Source organism: Bombyx mori, chromosome 12 (assembly GCF_030269925.1).
Source record: "Bombyx mori chromosome 12, ASM3026992v2".
Lineage (NCBI taxonomy): Eukaryota > Metazoa > Arthropoda > Insecta > Lepidoptera > Bombycidae > Bombyx > Bombyx mori.
This window is the reverse complement of record NC_085118.1, coordinates 13,362,853-13,382,725: the sequence shown is the minus strand read 5'-3', so window position 1 is coordinate 13,382,725 and position 19,873 is coordinate 13,362,853. Positions and strand designations below refer to the sequence as shown.

Genomic DNA, 19,873 nt, shown 5'->3' with positions numbered 1-19,873 from the left:
TTATTCAATCCCGTTTTTGCAGGATAGCCGTCGGAGCCCCGTGGTTCGTCAGGAACGTCGACCTCCATGACGACCTGGACTTAGAGTCCATCAGTAAGTATCTGCAGTCGGCGTCCATGCGCCACTTCGATAAAGCGGCACGACACGAGAACCCTCTCATCGTGGCCGCCGGTAACTACATTCCCGATCCTGCGGACAGAATGGAAAGCAGTCGACGTCGCCCTAAACACGTCATCTCGGATCCTCCTGATCCACTAACGGTGCTTTTAGGTACTTCAAGCACCGGTCACCGTTCTCGTCGAACCCGTCGCTTGCGACGAAGGGCTCGACGAGTAAATTAACTCTCAGACACAGCCCACTGAGTTTCTCGCCGGATCTTCTCAGTGGGTCGCGTTTCCGATCCGGTGGTAGATTCTGCGAAGCACGACTCTTGCTAGGGTTCGTGTTAGCAACATCGTCAGGTTTGAGCCCCGTGAGCTCACCTACTAAAGTTAGGGTTACGCTGAAATAGCCGCTAGGGCTATCAGCTTAAGTAGGAAAAAAAAAAAATAAAAATAAAATGGATAGTTCTAACTCTCATTCGCCCAGAATCAACGGTTTAGCTAGTTTATTTTTAATTCCATTCCAATCACCGAATAAGTAGTAGGAGTAGTAATAAAATTCTTCGACTAAGCGATAGAAAATGGCACGCCCAACGCATTGTGATGTGATATCATTTTCTATTTTACAATTCCGTTTGTCGCCGATAGATGGCGCTTGACCCAAAAGCTGAATCGCGCTATCGTTGTATTACCCACGAAATTATATTATATCAGATATTTTGATAGTACATAAATCGGTGTTTAGACTTCTTACTTTAAAAACTACACAAGCGCAACGTGTGAATGTGTTGAACGCGAGCTACATAGTAGGATTAGGTGTAGTGAGGGGTGGAAGGTTTTTTCGTTACGGAGTCGGAGTTTCACGATTCCGCTCTCAAGCCGCGCTCAAGTCCCGCGATAAAATCTATGCAATAGCTTAAAAAGTGCGATTAGTTTACCCTGTCGGTACAATTATTCGTGTTGTATCTGTCCAATGTTGTCCTTTTCCTTACAATATTCGAAATTTAAATATTTCGTTTGGTTGCAAAATGAGTTAGTGTACATTAAATCACAGCGCAATTTATTGGTAAACAGTTACAACTGTACATGTTCGCTAGCGACAGACTAGTTTCGTTTGATCGATATGTTGAACTAAATTTTCGTGTTCAATCTTGTTTCATACCGGGGAATAAATGGAAAACTAATGTATTGTCAAACGTTGAATAATTGGATGAAATATTTGTTCGTGATTTCAGCATAGAGAGATTTGTTTTATAGAATGTTGACAGAGACACCGCGCGTTTGGCTCGTGTTCGGGGCGCGCCTTAATTCGTCTTACTGTGTAATATTTCCGACATTCTGATTTGTTTTATAGATTGTTAATTTAAGTTAACCAATTCATTACCAATATCGAGGGGCGAAACGCTATTTGAGTTAAGAGAAAGAGAGAGAGAGTATTTCTTGCTCCGGCTAATCTCTGGAACGGCTGGACAGGTTTTGACGAGATTTTCATTGATAGGTAGCTGATGATATAAGGAGTAATTTAGGCTACTTTTTGATATGACAACGTCTTATAATTCGATGGAGCCGGCTGCACGCACGAAAAAACACGATTCATTGAGGCGTTCCATTTAAGACTTGAAGTGCAAGCGAGAGCGCGCAACGAGCGACAAAGAGGCACAGTCGGCCTCCGGGTGCGGCAGGGTTCGACATCTGTCTCTCTCCTATTTGAGTGAGCGATGCATCCGCGTAAACAGCTGCTATATAATAAAAAAATACATGTTTTCGTCAAGTATGAAGTTCAGTGTAAGTGAATGTGGTGTCAATTGTCCATACAAAATATCGCGGGTAACATCGCGAGACTCCGCTAAGCGAGGTTGGGTCGCTAGTTCTTAAAGAACTTTCAAATTTCAATAAACTAGGATCGCCTGTCGGTCTAGATTGGCGTCAGTCAGACACGCTACTGTTTTATTTTAAACTTATGTAACCGCATATGTATGAATGTATCTCAAGTGGATTCTGTCACGGTAACAAATGTGGCGGCGATACGAACGTGGCTGTTTTGTTTGAAAAATCGAAATTTACAATTTCGTAGTATGAGTATTACCTCATGTATTATCCAAAAGCAAATGTTATATTACGCGTCTTATTATGGTGTGCCCGTTCTGATACTTTGACAACCGGATTAATATTTTTTGGAACGAAGTTCCTTATGGGACGATGTGGAGGTGTACCCTAACCGGGAAAAAACGTCCGTAACGTAAGATTTTTAATTTAATGATTGATAGAACAACGGATGGAACAGAGGCCTTTGGAGTTTCACCAGGACATGGGGCGAGCACGGGCTCAGCCAGGAGGGGTGGGTTTTGCTAACAGCAACCCGAGAACCTCCAAAGGAGATCTAGTAACTTCTTCGCGAATGAATCTACTGCCGGATCGGAATCGCGACCCGCTGAGAAGATCCGGCGAGAAACTCAGCGGGCTGATGCATTCGTAAGGACGATGCGTAAGGACGTGTCTGGATAAATCAGGCACGCGAAGAGATATCCGTAACTGCGCATCAGCAGAAGCAGCTTGCAGTGGAGTTAATCGTTACATAAGTACGTTAGGAAGTCGATGACCTTAAATCCTTGTACATTTTTAATCAAACTTGCAGCATTGTATGCAATTCTATAGCGTGACGTCACAGATCGAATGGAAGACCTGACCCGAAGCGAAACGAGTGATTGTGATTCGGTTTTAATGATCATGTGACGTCTGGCGAGGCACCTAGTCATTGTTGTGAATAGATAACCGCCGTAGATAACGTTAGTGAGATCATGCGTTGATTTATACACCTCGCCGGCACACTTTGAGGCTGCCGCATAAATATTTATCGTGTTTTTTTTATTCAACACTTTATATCTTTTTTAGATGTTTTTTTTATTGCTTAGATGGGGGGACGAGCTCATAGCCCACCTGGTCTTAAGTGGTTACTAGAGCCCATAGACATCTACAACGTAAATGCGCCACCCACCTTGAGATATAAGTTCTAAGGTCTCAGTATAGTTACAACGGCTGCCCCACCCTTCAAAGCGAAACGCATTACTTCTTCACGGCAGAAATAGGCAGGGTGGTGCTACCTACCCGTGCGGACTCACAAGAGGTCCTACCACCAGTAATAATTGTTTTGTAGTTGATTGTTTGAATATATTTTTTCGAGAGTAACTTGTTTTCTATGAAATATTAGTTAGTGAAATCTTTTGTAGAACGGATGCATGATATAAATGTGCTTACGACTTGGCATAGTACAGGTAGCCTTTCTATATAAGACGGTAGATACGTTCCTATCAAGTCCCGTGTTGGGAGAAACCATGTCATATGAGACCAAAAATTAGAGTTTTTTTTTTTTTAATGGAACATATCAACTATAATTTGCCTGTATGTATTTTTTGTATATAATACATAAAAATAAGTAGTAAAATTTCAGTTATTCCTTTTTTTTCCTACCTAAGCTGATAGATTCCAGCGTAACCTTAGCTAGTATGTGAGCTCACGGGGCTCAAACCTGACGACGTTGCTAACACGAACCCTAGCAAGAGTCGTGCTTCGCAGAATCTACCACCGGATCGGAAACGCGACCCACTGAGAAGATCCGGCGAGAAACTCAGTGGGCTGTGTCTGTGGGTTAATTTACTCGTCGACCCCTTCGTCGTAAGCGATGGGTTCGACGAGAACGATGACCGGTGCTTGAGGTACCTAAAAGCACCGTTAGTGGATCGGGAGGATCCGAAATGACGTGTTTTGGGCGACGTCGACTGCTTTCTATTCTGTCTTCAGGATCGGGACGGCTATTCCTGTATACTGTGTGTTCATAGTGTAATTTTCTAAATAATTTAAAGCAAAAATCTCGTAATCGTGTTGTAGAAGTATTGTGTTTTATAAGAGGGTTTTGAGGAATTTTTCTTTTCGTGTTAGAGCGGAACCGTTCGGATTGTCGATAATCCCATTCTCACGGATCGTTTGGAGCCTCTGGGTCTGCGGAGGGACTTCGGTTCCCTCTGTATTTTGTACCGCATGCTCCATGGGGAGTGCTCTGAGGAATTGTTCGAGATGATACCAACGTCTCGTTTTTACCATCGCACCGCCCGCCACCGGGGTAGAGTTCATCCATACTACCTGGAGCCACTGCGATCATCCACAGTGCGTTTCCAGAGATCTTTTTTGCCACTTACCATCCGGCTATGGAATGAGCTCCCCTCCACGGTGTTTCCCGAGCGCTATGACAGGTCCTTCTTCAAACGAGGCTTGTGGAGAGTATTAAGCGGTAGGCAGCGGCTTGGCTCTGCCCTTGGCATTGCTGAAGTCCATCAGGTGGGCCGTATGCTAGTCTACCTACAAAGGCAATAAAAAAAAAATAAAAACGTATTTATTCGTTTGAATTACAGAATCTGCCACTTCGGCAAACGTCTGCGGAGCGTTTCTTTGGCGTCAAGGTATGCAGACATGCTTTAGTTCGTCGCGGGAAACCATAAAATTGAACGTACGAGTCACGTCCTAGATCTAGGTACAAAGTATTTCAGTGATCTTGGAGTATATCTTCGACTGTTCAAATCTAGTAACACAATTTCTAAGTACAGTTTTTCGGCTTAAATTCAGAAGGGCCGTTGTATGTAATGGAAGCGAAATTTGAAATTTGATAATATTTTCTTTGGATTTCGTGATTCGTGGAAATAGTTAAAGCTACATTTACTGGTTTTATATCGGGTTTTTTATTTGTTCAATATATTATTTCCGATATTTTGAATACCTTACTTTTTGAGATGACGACTTATAGAAGAGAATGGAATAGAAGGGGGGATAAGGTGGCGAAAAAGAAGGAGAAGATTGCGAATACTTTACAATTTTAGTGGTTGCGATAGACTTAAAGGTTTCTGTCTAAAAGCGGCGTTAATATGTGCTATCTAATTTCCATCATAAGATGGAAGATATTTTTTTTCGGGCAGGGGACCTAATCTCATACGAGGAGTCCGAGCTTAGGGGGTACGGGGGTATGTGGGGCTTAACGGTCAGCTGAAGTTAGACAACGTCTGATAGTCACTGGAAAAGTAGAAGGAAAACGTCCTTGAGGCCGGAGCCCCAAACGTTGGTCCGACCAGATCTCCGAGCAAACCAGCGGACCACTTAGCGCTGCACTACACCAGGTAACTGACCGGACCCGATGGAAACTGGCAGTCGACAAGCTGAAACGGAGTCACGATCCTCACAGTGAGAGAGCGATGGAGAAGAAGAAGAAAGAAGTTAGAAGCAGACCCACGCGAACGCGAACCCACGGATATTTTTAGGGCTCTACCTATCAAACGGCTCCCCTCATATCCAGGCATTTTAGCTAACTCACTCTGAACATAGCAACACACAAAACAAAATCCCGTCAAAATCATTTAGCAACAGAATCACGCGAGATCAATCTAATAACAACAAATAATGTCCGTTCTCAATGCGATTGCAATTTGTCATCATCTGACCTAAGCAATTGGGCGTATAAATCATTCGGGATATCACGTCATCGGAACCGGAGGTCGATAGGTGTGTCCTCGTACGTATCAACTCACTGCATCTGTGAAATAAAACATAAATATGCCGCGATGTAGGTTGCACGCCATTTATAACGAATAATTAACTTCTACCGTGGAAATATTCATTAAAATAATTTAATGACAACTACGAACGTCGAGACGTAATGGCTTTAAGGCAGCTCCAATAGTTATTAAAGTTAGGTGTTTGTATTTAAATAATTTTATGTTCTGCTTGCGTTATTTGTCTTGGTTTGTATTTTGAAAGGTTTTTTTATTATTTTTTTATTGCTTAAATGGGTGGACGAGCTCACAGCCCACCTGGTGTTAAGTGGTTACTGGAGCCCATAGACATCCACAACGTAAATGCGCCACCCACCTTGAGATACAAGTTCTAAGGTCTCAAGTATAGTTACAACGGCTGCCCCACCCTTCAAACCGAAACGCATTATTGCTTCACGGCAGAAATAGGCAGGGTGGTGGTACCTACCAGCGCGGACTCACAAGAGGTCCTATCACCAGTAATTACGCAAATTCTAATTTTGCGGGTTTGATTTTTATTACACGACTAGCGACCCGCCCTCGCTTCGCTTCGGAAACATTAAAACAGACATGAAAACAAACAAAAAAAATAAAAAAAATAATAAAAAAAAGTAGCCTATGTTCATCAAGGACAATGTCGGCTTCTAATGGAAAAAGAATTTTTCAAATCGGTCCAGTAGTTTCGGAGCCTATTCGAAACAAACAAACAAACAAATCTTTCCTCTTTATAATATTAGTATAGATGTTTTTCCTTCACCGTGAAAGTCAATTGTGAACATTTGTTGAGTACGTATTTCATTACAAAAATTGGTACCCGCCTGAGATTCGAACACCGTTGCATCGTTCAACACGAATGCACCGAACGTCTCATCCTTTAGGCTACGACGACTTGCTATAAACAGATTGTGGTTTTCGCGAATTGTAGACCTTCATCTACCCGTCCGGACGCAGCTGGAATAGCCCCTTAGGCTATTAGCGAACAGGTAGGGAAAAAGTAGGCTTAATTAAAACTAATATTAACGTCCACGTTACGTAAAATTTGCCGGCAGTAACCACAATATTCAATAATCAACAAATCACACCGTAGTCGTAATTGGACGAAAAAATAGGAAATCATTCGAAACATCAGAAATACAATAAAAAAGCGCGAAATTTTTATCTTACGGTTTACCGTAAAAGTTGTAAACGCCAAGAAACGTTGATCACTGGTTTGATGATTTCGTTTATCTAAATCCATAAAATTTTACCAAATAATTAAACCGCTGATTTCATTTTTACACGGTTGAGTCATCAATATCAGCTGGCGATTAAACTTTTTGCCAGTTTTTGCTCCCTACCGTCAAAATGTTAATGAAAAAACTTAATGCAAAAAATGTGCTCTCTTTTAAATTGGCTACACGTGTTGTTATGTCGTCATTTAAGGAGAAAAACTGTATGATGTCATATCTCGGAACGGTCACTTATTCCGTTCAAGGATGTGAAAATTTTTGACAAACCTACCTTATCTTTGGACGGATTAACCCGCAGACGTGTGATGTTATACGTAATATTACTGGGTTGCATCATACAAATGCCGTAATATAATGTAGGACATTCACTGCGTTTAGCCAATATTTTGGTAGCACCGGCACTTTTATGGAAACAAAATTTGAGATTATTCAGGTGAAATACTTGTAGAGTACGTCTCGGGTTTTTTAAACTTAGTCCGATACTTATTACTTTGATATCAAATAATGTATAGAGTTATTTTTTTACACTCAATGTTTAGACAAGATCACGTAGGTATCAATCCAATTGTTTTCTAGTTATCATAGCCTATAAATATCAAGATAATAAATACCACTATCCACTTTGATATGTGTCTAAATCTCAATTATAAATTATAACGAATTTTCGGCTTCGTGGCAGAAATAGGTAGGGTGGTAGTATCCACCAGTCGAGCCTGAGAAGTCGCTCTACCATAAGTCTACTAACGCATGTCTGTCTAGGAGTAAAATCCGGCTAGGATCAACCTTAGCGGGCCTACAATACTCACTTCAGTCGTGGTCCTCGTGTATGAGGATCGTCACTACGTCCATCCAAGAGTTTAATTTTTATGATGTTGCGTCACTTAGTCCTGTTTTCGGCTACTTTACGACCATCGCAGACTATGGAATCGAGGGTGGTACGGACCTGATTAGACCAACGCATTGGACTTATATTAAGGCACTGTAAACATTTTGAGACCAATAATTCTGTATGTGTTCTGTCTGTGAAATACTTTTTTTTTCCTACCTAAGCTGATGGCTTAGGGGGACCATGTCGGCGTCACCGGGCTAGTAGGTGAGCTCACGAGGTTCAAACCTGACGATGTTGCTAACACGAACCTTAGCGAGAGCCGTGCTTCGCGGAATCTACCACCGGATTGGAAACGCGACCCACTGAGAAGATCCGGCGAGAAAATCAGTAGGCTGTGTTTAAGGGTTAAGTTTCACCACGAACCCTTCGTCGCTTTTGCCAGGTTCGACGAGAAGGGTGACCGGTACTAGCGTTGCCTAAAAGCACCGATAGTAGACTGGGTCGATCCCAAACGTCGTGTATCCATGATTAATAAACCCACCGTGTACGTATAGCTTGTTTACCATTGAAGTATTAAATCAACATTAAACTTAATACCAATGGAGGTATAATGGTATTTTTTTTACACCTCCGTAACGCATTAGCTATTTAGACGATGAATAAATTAATTGGGTTAAAGGATAATTATAATATCAATCTGTATAAGATAAAACAAATTGTTGATACAATATTTATTGGCTAATGGGTGGTGGTGTGACAGGCGCTCACGTTGTCGCTTATCTACGATCGGGAGTTAATTTAATCATTGACTGGCAGCTCTTGGTAAGTGAAACTGGTATTTAAAGACTTCGATTGACTGGTGACGAATCATCGGGTGAAATTGTCGACGAATTTTGAATTCGCAAAGACGATATACGGTACTCTGCACTCCAAGTCTATTTTTAACATAATCTAAGTATTCCTTAAAATATCAGGAAATTATTAAACACATTTCGCTACATATACTTTTTGACATCTATACTAATATTATAAAGTTGAAGAGTTTGTTTGTTTGTTTGAACGCGCTAATCTCAGGAACTAATGGTCCGATTAGAAAAATTCTTGCAGTGTCAGATAGCTCATTTATTGAGGAAGGCTATAGGCTATATAACATCATGCTAAGATCAATAAAAATGTCTGTCTACCCTTTTGGACAAAAAAAAAGAAAAAATAATTATCAATGCAAGCATTCTCGAGAGATCGGTGAACATACATAGATAAAAAATGGTATTTGAATTGATAACCTTCTCTTTTGAAGTCCGTTAAAAAGCGTGATTTTGGTACCTTAAATAGCTCCTTAACATTATATTATTCAAAAATATTTTCACATTGTACGTAAATAAAGAGGCGGGTAAAACTTAGCATTATGCCAAAGTAACTATTCCACGCGGGCGAAGTCACGGGCAAAAGCTAGTAACAGAATATAACAAGACATCATACTTGCCTCAAAAGTTTCGTTATCAAGATTTTAAAATCTTTAAAAAAAATGCTGGAAAATATTCAAAACAAGCAATACACGTGTTTTGATACCCACGTTAAAAAAATAAGATAATTTAATTGTGTCGGCTTAAATAAAACACCCACTAATGTTGTCCGAAACTTATCTCAATAAGTAAATCTCTGAAAACGACGTCCGAATTGGTTTTGTTATTGTGAAGATGAACACGAGCAACTCATAGATGACACAGTAATATTTATCTAATAGCCCCTTTTTTATTTACGATGCATTATTTTTATTTTTTTTAAAGAGTGAAAATCAAAATTAACATTTAAACTATTATGTCCTAATATCACATCTCTTCAGAATTAACAAACAATACGTTCCAGTCAACACGAATATAAAAAACTGCTAAATAAATAATCATTTACATTTTCTGACATATTATCGTTGGCACAGAGTGTATTTTTACAAACTTTCTTTCTCTTTTTCATATCAAAGGGGACGGCCCATTTCAGGCCCAAAGCGGACAATAGATTAGAGAAAAAATACTTAGTGCATTAATTTTGTCATAAATAAATATGCCTTTACTTTCTTCCAAATAAGCGCCACTACAGTTTACAATAAGTAGTTTAAAAAAAGTAACTCTATTGAAAAAAACAAGAATTTTATTTTTGCGGGAAAAATATTGCCAACATCAAAACCTTTTACGTATTAAGTAAACATTTTAAGTATATAAAAAAACATATAAATAAATCATTTTAAATATTATCATTAATCAATCGATTTTAATCGATTTTAAGCACATAAAATAACATCAAAGACATACCCATTGGACTTTAACTTGTTACTATACTTGAGACCTTAGAACTTATATCTCAAGGTGGGTGGCGCATTTATGTTGTGGATGTTTGTGGGCTCCAGTAACCACTTAACACCAGGGTGGCTGTGAGATCGTCCACCCATCTAAGCAATAAAAAAAAAACTTAACTTGTATTGTTATTTAAATATGTACAACTAAAACAAAAACATAAAAAATAAAATATAATGTGTACTCGTAACAAAAGATTAAGAAATAAATCCAATATCGGTTATTTAAAAAAATGATCGATATATGAATTTCATGTAATTATTTTTCTTTATACTGACAACACTGATTTTAATCTGACTGACTGACACTTCGCTTGCTGCTTGTGCTTGCGTTCAAAATGGATGTGTTTTGATTTTTCTTCGATTTATTTTGCTTTTATCAATAACGTTTCATACTACGGCTGAAAACCATTGTGTGAATTGTGGTTTTAACCTGACCGAGATTTAAAACCGTGTATATGCTCTCCTGTGCTATTTTTAGATGATTTACTAATTGTGTATGAAGATGAAGAAAATATAGAATAATATAGATATTTAAAGAAGTATGTGTGTTTTTTATACCCTAATAACTACAATTGGATAAAAATACATTAGGAACATCTTAAACATTAAAGAAAAGTTCTTGAGGTATTTATATAGAAAATTAACCTCAAAACGAGTTTTTTATTTTTATTATATTTTTTATAATAGTGGCGTCAATTTCAATATATTTTTTAGATATCTAATACATTTAAGAATTTGAATCAGTCCATTTTTATAGTAATATTTAATGTCCACCTTGGGCCTAGCACACTATGGAGAGTGGGCAATCCCCTTTGTATAGTCCATGTGAACATTGACCTCACTGAACCAAAAAATGTAATGGTCAACTGTGGTTCATTAGACTATTGTATGTGATGAATGTACTTCAGAAAATACGTCGCTAGTCAATCAGACTGTTTAGGTGCGCTAACATGGTCACGTCTCGGCTAATCATTTCGTTGGAACAGTCTAATGATCTCTTAAATAGGTCGGAGACATACAACAATCAGAGCAGTCAAGCAAAATTCTAAGGCCGCGCCCTATACAATTTTGTTATACAGTCGCTCGGCTTTTAGAACATGGAATTTAATATAAGAATTGTCCCGTTGATTTATTAACTTAAAGTAGTTTGTAATACTTTAAATCGATTTACGTCTTACATTTTACCCAATACAAGGTTGAAGGATGTAGTGCTGAAGGACAAAAGGGAATGCCATGTTGCTGACGAGGATGTCGAAGACAGAGCGAAGTGGAGGAATAAAGTGAGGAAAACTGACCCCACCACCATGTGGGATAAATAGATGGGAAGAGAGAGAGAGAGAGAGAGATAGAGAGAGATTTACGTCTTACGTGATAGACGTTATATGATTTAGACTATGTTTAGTTTTTATACAGCGACTAACGTCAAATGTTTAAAATAAATTAACAGCCATTTAAATTACCCCCATACCGATTACTGTAGCGAAAATCTTTCCTACCATGTTTTGAGTTAACCGGCGACAATCGATTCGATAAAATATAAACAAACAAACACAAAATCTAAATTAATTCGTATTAGTTTCATTCGATAAACATTCTACCTATGCCATCGATTAGACAATGTTGCACTCAGCATCAATCATTAAATCTAGATGCAGAATTACATAGTTTGTTTCAATTGCCGCTTCTGGTACATTAAGATTAGTCATCGCTGTAACAAAAATATTTTCGAGAACGGATTTATAACAATTAACGTTACGTTTTTATAGTGCTCTATCTATAAAAACTAATATATTCTCATGTTCGAAATAATAATATGATGATGACGCTTACTGTTATCGAACGGGCATCTAAATAAGCTAATGGTTTGAAGTGCGTGGAATCGTAATTGTGTAAATAAAAACAACAAAAAAAAACAAATATCAACCCCTTCGACTTTATGTAACTGTTCAGATACATACATATTTGTAGACATTACATTTGTTGTTGTCGGGATTCAACCTTCACTGGTTTCTCAATAATCTCTATATTCTCCGTATTTCTCTTAAGATGTTAATATTCCACGTTCGTCCGAACTCTTCATTCTCACAATTTCCATTGCGCTCTCTCGGTCATTTTGAGGTCTTTTTTGGGGAACTGGAAAGCTACCTTTAGAGCCTTTCTATTAATCCTACATGAATTAAATGATGGAATATTGCGAAAAAAAATCTTTATTATAAATAATAACTAGCGGACCCGACAGACGTCGTCCTGCATACACAAAATTAATGAAATGAATGAATACGTTAGAATGCATACAAAAAAAAATCATTCAAGTCGATCTAGCCACCTGCCGGGCTGATTTGTGAATCAAAGCAATCCAGGGCGCAACCCAAACGCATAGAAAAAAATTCTTTCAAATCGGTTCAGCCGCTTAGGAGGAGTTCAGTGACATACACGATAGAATTATATATATAAAGAAGATAAATAAAAATAACAAACCTACTCTGGTATTTGCAGAAAGGTTGAAATTAAAAAATGTTAGACTTGTCCTAGATCGAGTCTTTTCGAAGTCTTCCTTCTTGCGGCTGCTTAGTCACGGCGCGAAAACAGTTTCGTTTAGTAAATCAACATCTTGATAGACAACAATGTGAACACTGCTATTAGTTTGAACTCTTAGTTACATTGAAGTCACCCATCCACGCATGGCTTCTTGTACTAATGCTAGAATGTGTGTCACTAAGCAATGAACCATAGCAGATATACATTGGTAGGTGGTTTTATTTTTATTTTTTAGATATGGGTGGACGAGCTCACAGCCCACCTGGTGTTAAGTGGTTACTGGAGCCCATAGACATCTACAACGTAAATGCGCCACCCACCTTGAGATATAAGTTCTAAGGTCTCAGTATAGTTACAAAGGCTGCCTCACCCTTCAAACCGAAACGCATTACTGCTTTCTCGGTCATTTTGAGGTCTTTTTTGGGGAACTGGAAAGCTACCTTTAGAGCCTTTCTATTAATCCGACAAATCAAATCAAATCAAATCAAATCAAAATTTTTTTATTCAACATGAATAAAGTACATACTTGTTGAACGTCAAAAGAACTACCGCCAATTCACAAGAACTAGCCTCGGTCCTGAGAAGAATTGGCAAGAAACTCAGCGGGCATGTCTTTTTTTTTTTTTTTTTAATTTGAAATTATTATTTATTTATTTTTTAATATTAGTTTTTTTTTTTAAATATGAATTTTTTACAATGAGTATTATAACGTAACAATTACTACGATATTGAAATGCCCGGAGCGAGTAACTCATTCCCACTTTGTGCAATCTTCTACATGAATTAAATGATGGTGTATTGCGAAAAAAAATCTTTATTATAAATAATAACTAGCGGGCCCGACAGACGTTGTCCTGCATACACAAAATTAATGAAATGAATGAATACATTAGAATGCATACAAAAAAAAATCATTCAAGTCGATCCAGCCATCTGCCGGGCTGATTTGTGAATCAAAGCAATCCAGGGCGCCACCCAAACGCATACAAAAAAATTCTTTCAAATCGGTTCAGCCGCTTAGGAGGAGTTCAGTGACATACACAGTAGAATTATATATATAAAGAAGATAAATAAAAATAACAAACCTACTCTGGTATTTGCAGAAAGGTTGAAATTAAAAAATGTTAGACTTGTCCTTGTCCGCGTCTTTTCGAAGTCTTCCTTCTTGCGGCTGCTTAGACACGGCGCGAAAACAGTTTCGTTTAGTAAATCAACATCTTGATAGACAACAATGTGAACACTGCTATTAGTTTGAACTCTTAGTTACATTGAAGTCACCCATCCACGCATGGCTTCTTGTACTAATGCTAGAATGTGTGTCACTAAACAATGAACCATAGCATATATACATTGGTAGGTGGTTTTATTTTTATTTTTTAGATATGGGTGGACGAGCTCACAGCCCACCTGATGTTAAGTGGTTACTGGAGCCCATAGACACTACAACGTAAATGCGCCACACACCTTGAGATATAAGTTCTAAGGTCTCAGTATAGTTACAACGGCTGCCCCACCCTTCAAACCGAAACGCATTACTGCTTCACGGCAGAAATAGGCAGGGTGGTGGTACCTACCCGCGCGGACTCACAAGAGGTCCTACCACCAGTAATTATGCAAATTATAATTTTGCGGGTTTGATTTTTATTACTCGATGTTTTTTCTTCACCGTGGAAGTCAATCGTGAACATTTGTAGAGTACGTATTTCATTAGATAAATTGGTACCTGCCTGAGATCCGAACACCGGTGCATCGCTCAACACGAATGCCCCAGACGTCTCATCCTTTAGGCCACGACGACTTCAACGACTACCGTCTTGCGTATTTTTACCTTGAGACAGTTATGTATTCCGCTTCGAGGGGTCGAACGACCGTGATAGAAATACAATTGAGACTTGGGTCTCGTGTCTCAAGATGACCGGTGGCATTCGTGTTCTTTATCAGCTCCGAAAACCACTTGAGGCCATATCCCCGAGATAGTTTGATAATATAACAAATGCAAAAGTATTAATAAAAAAAAAGGCCTTACATTTTATTTAATCGCGAAGTTTTTAATAGAATAATTTAAAAACATAATCATCGTTAAAGAAAAAAAGTATATATTATTTAAAAAAATTAAATGAAAAAATATTAAGTAGATAAATAATAATAATAAATAATCAGCACTATTATAGTTAAACTACTGTTTGAAAGATTTTACGTGTATCTGAGCCATTCGGCATATACGTTTTCCGATCTCTTCCAGTGGGTTATTAGTCCATCGAAATGTTACAATTTAAGGACCGAATATTGCATTTTTCCCCCGGCCGCCATCTTGGAAAAAGGGGTGAAAACACTTTTTCACAACCGCGATATCTCGGAAACTATGCGTCTTACAAAAATTTTGTAAAGTCATAATTTGTAGCAAATTGTTTTGTCTACAAATATGTTTATATAACTTTTTGCCCTAAATTAAAAATTAAAGAAATTATAAGCAAAAAAATTAGAAAATGCAAAGCCCATGTAACATTTCAATGGGCTATATGAGTCACATTGCTCTTGATAGTATGGGGAACAAGGAAAATCAAACAATTCAATTTACAAACACAAATAATAAATATTTGGTTACGCGTAGTTTCATCTTTGCGATACCTATATTTTCCTTAAGTACTTTCTGACGTAATCCAGGTAAATGTCATTGTGGAAATGAATTGATGACTCTTGACGAATGCATCGACCATAAACTTGTAGAGGTGAATTAATACTCCTTCTGTTGAGATCGTTTTTGACGGAGGCAATAAAACTGTATATTTGGCATTTAGTCTGTTTTTAGGCAATGAAAGTGTGTCTCTGAGTCGGCCATCGTATAAAATTGGATACGCGCCCTTTAGCTCGTCAAATATGTGAATCGAAGTCTATGGTTCTATGTATTTAGTACATCCAAATATATTATTCGCTGGGATAAAATACTGAAGAGATAAAAATAAAGTTTTTAACACTTTAAAATATTTTTTTTCAAAGGGTAGACGAACATTCTTTATTGCTCTTAGCGTGATGTTATATAGCCTATGGTCTTCCTCAATAAATGAGCTATCAGATACAGAAAGAATTTTTCAAATCGGACCAGTACTTCCGGAGATTAGCGCGTTCAAACAAACAAACAAACTCTTCAACTTTATAATATTAGTATATATTTTCTTGGCAACCGCGGTTTCCCATTTGTTCAACGGACAGTAATTCAAGTTTATCATTTACCTACCTATGTACTTATTAGTTACTAGCGCGTAACTGGTATCTTAAAAAGAGCAGGTACCTACCTTAAAAATATTTTTTTTTATTAATCTTATGCTGAAGCTGTACATGTATTACGAGTTTTTTTTTTAATAATTATAAAACATAAAAATCACCGTATACCTGTCTTAACAAGGAAGATATTATAGGTTATGACTTCACTTAGCAAAAACTCGTCTCGGCTAAAATCGATTTAAGCCTGTGACAGATGTCGTAATCGATTTAAATTCGATAAAAACCTTCATTTACGTTGTATACATTCGACATTGGTCACGTACGATATTAATCAGATTAGAGAATACTTTTTTTAGGGCAATACCTTTTTGTGTATCCCGGTTTCGGAATTGGTTCAATATGTATTTCATGAAAATTTAGTCAGCTGCATTTGTTTTTTGAGATCTACGGGCCCCCACTAAGCATCAGGCCGTGTGTGAGTGACTTCTTTGCTGAATAAAAACAAACTTCAAAATAAATTAAATTCAATTAGCATATTAAGCTGTGGTAATAAATTCTTGTACTCAGACTAAAAATATTTGTGTTTTTTTGTTACTTTTTATATGTATAGGTGCATTACCTATTTATCTGATCGCAGTGCAACAGGTGCAATAGATGACTTCCGAGCTTTGAACAAATATTTATATCAGTTATTTTTGTCTGTAGCTTTTTTTAGCCTAACTATTCTAGAAACCTCGAGGGATTATACTAGATTCTCCGGGTGATTAGGTGAGCTCACGGGGCTCAAACCTGACGACATTGCTAACACTAACCCTAGCAAGAGCCGTGCTTCGCAGAATCTACCACCGGATCGGAAACGCGACCCACTGAAGTCCATGGGCAACGGTAACCACTCACCATCAGGTGGGCCGTATGCTCGTCTGCCTACAAGGGCAATAAAATTAAAAAAAAAAAGTTGCCGATTGTATTGTATAGATTTATAACAGTGGAAATTGCATATTATAGAAAAGGTCACTAGTTACTTGGGTTGGCATATGGCACACCACTGCCTAAAGTGATGAAAGCGACTTGCATCGTAATATATCAAAGTAAATAGTCCCTTGCTTACTAATGGTAGAAGTTTACAACAGCGCTCCTTCTAAACTATTTATTTAGACATTTTAAATATCGTTCACATTACGCGTAGGTGATTTTAGGAGTTTGGTTATAATACAGTTTTTGCTGACTTACCAGTTGTTGTTTTTTTTTTTCCAGCGTAATCGTAACTAGTAGGTGAGCTCACGGGGCTCAAACCTGACGACGATGCTAACACGAACCCTAGCAAGAGTCGTGCTTCGCAGAATCTACCACCGGATCGGAAATGCGACCCACTAGGAGATCCAGCGAGAAACTCAGTGGGCTGTGTCTGAGAGTTAATTTACTCGTCGAGCCCTTCGTCGCAAGCGACTGGCTCGACGAGAACGGTGACCGGTGCTTGAAGTACCTAGAAGCATCGTCAGTGGATCGGGAGGATCCGAGATGACGTTTTTTGGGCGACGTCAACTGCTTTCCATTCTTTCCGCAGGATCGGGAATGTAGTTACCCGCGGCCACGATGAGAGGGTTCTCGTGTCGTGCCGCTTTATCGAAGTGGCGCATCGACGCCGACTTTAGATACTTACTGATGGACTCTAAGTCTAGGTCGTCATGGAGGTCGACGTTCCTGACGAACCACGGGCATCCGACGGCTATCCTGCAAAAACGGGATTGAATGACTTGGAAACATTTTAAGTGAGTGCGGGCCGCGTGAGCGAACACTACACTTGCATAGGTCATGACGGGGCGTATGCAAGTTTTGTAGAGTGTCACCTTATTTCTAAAGGACATTTTACTTCGCCTGCATATCATCGGGTAGATACAAGTTGTACAAATTCGCGTAGAGTCCGCTGATGAGGTAATTGAAAATAACTTGCAGTTTAAATTGTTGCAAATGTTGGACATTCCCATTACGTTTACATTTTTCATTAACCAATTACGATATTAATTATTTATCCTACATTTCGTGTGAACTGCACATAATGAAGGCCGGTCTTTTTTAACGGGGGTTTTCCTTAATGGGACTTTTAATTAATTGATCTTGCATTGTAAGATAACGTAAGTGAGTAAGTAGAATTGCGGACAATCAGCAATTTAGTTGAGAGGAATGCTGTTTCTAAGAAACGGTCTATTGAGGTGTACCGAAGTATTTATGAGGGTATCATAATTTGATGTTTTTTTTTTATATTTTGGACATCTTTGTGAAAGATTTCGACACGGCAATAGTTGTACTGGTGGTAGAGCGAAATGTGAGCTCGCATGGGTAGATATCACTATTGTAGCTACTTCTGTCGCGAACGTTACCACTTATTTTTGGGCTTGGGACTGAAGCTTATAAGAACTGCTCCACACTTAAAACAGAAGGTCTGTTTGATATACTAGAATGTTGCTAATTTAATCAGTCATCAGCCTTTTATTTACTTTTGAGCAAATTTAGGAAACGTAGACTCCTATAGACGTAGGCCATTGAATTTTTAGCCGGATCTTCTCAGTGGTTCGCGATTCCGATTCGATGGTAGATTCTGCCAAACGCTGCTTTAGCTAGGGCTAGTGTTAGCCAATCCTCTCAGGTTGAGCCCGTGAGCTCATTCACCGTCCGGGCGTAGCGTAGCTGGCTTAGGTTACCAGCTAATAGGAAAAAAAAGGTTTTATATTTGTGTTTTGGATTATTTTTATTTAGAAGCATAGAATCTCTGGTTGGTTTTATTCCCGCGTTGATTCCGACGGATGGCCCGATACCTCGGCGGGCGCGACCGAACAGCTGTGCAATAAATCGAGCGTCCCTGATAACAGAAACTCTCCTGCCAAAATTCATTGCGCGCATTATGACGTCTGTCCGAAAGCCGTTTCCATTGTTATGGTGGGATTAGTTTTTTGACGTGACAACGCATCGATATATTATATCGATGTGACAACGTCTTATAATTCGATGGAGCCGGTTGCACGCACGAAAAAACATGACTCCTGAGGCGTTCCATTTAAGGCTTGAAGTGCAAGCGAGAGCGCGCAACGAGCGACAAAGAGGCACAATCGGCCTCCGCGTTCGGCAGCGTTCGACATCTGTCTCTCTCCTACTTGAGTGAGCGATGCATCCGCGTGGACAGCTGCTATACAATAATACATTTTCATGTTTTCGTCAAGTATGAAGTTCAGTGAAAAGTGAATGTGGTGTCAATTGTTTATAGCAACGATAATTGCGATAATTGAAAAATGAAACCATTCCATCAGTATTTTCTTACGACGTTGTCACGTTCAACTATCGTCAGTAAACCGACTTTACAGACAACCGATTTTTTAAACATCGATAATTTTTGGACTTATTAGTGGTAGGACCTCTTGTGAATCCGCACAGGTAGGTACCACCGCCCCGCCTATTTTCTGCCGTGAAGCAGTAATGCGTTTGGGTTTGAAGGGCAGCCGTTGTAACTATACTGAGACTTGAATTTATATTTCAAGGTGGGTGGCGCCCGTGGTGATCTTCTTAACATCACGCTAATCCCTACTGAGGCAGAGTACATTTATAGGTTACACGGGTATTTTTCCCATTAATGATTTATTACGTCATACGTTATTTTTCTCAAATATGGCAATCCAATACCGCATAGAAAATCTGGCCGTGAAATTTGGAACATTTAAAACATGTATACAATTCAGACACATCGTATGCCTAATCGTAGTGATGTATTTTAATGTTTGGTTTCTTTTATTAATTTCGTTGTATTACACTTCAGGGTAGACGTGAAAATTCCAGAAGTATTCTGTTTAATGATCTCTTGAGTTTAGTTCTATTGTATACATTTATATTTTTTGTTGTCGCTTTTTTTAGTCTAATTTCTGTTTTAACGAGATTTATATCGGACGTGTGCGATAGAGAACTTCATTTCAAAAATTATAAACAATACTAAAATTGCAACGATACGTTTCTCTTGGATACCATGGAAACAGTTCCGTCGTATA

General features: G+C 38.6%; 1 long non-coding RNA gene across 1 annotated transcript in view; it reads left to right on the top strand.

The window, feature by feature from the left end:
* The window catches only part of LOC134199874 (uncharacterized), a 141,760-nt gene extending 122,558 nt beyond the window's left edge, over positions 1 to 19,202 (top strand). The window contains exon 2 of the long non-coding RNA XR_009974534.1: positions 18,886 to 19,202. This is a non-coding gene — a long non-coding RNA (uncharacterized LOC134199874). The remainder of the gene's footprint in view (positions 1 to 18,885) is intronic.
* The last annotated feature ends 671 nt before the right edge of the window (positions 19,203 to 19,873 follow it).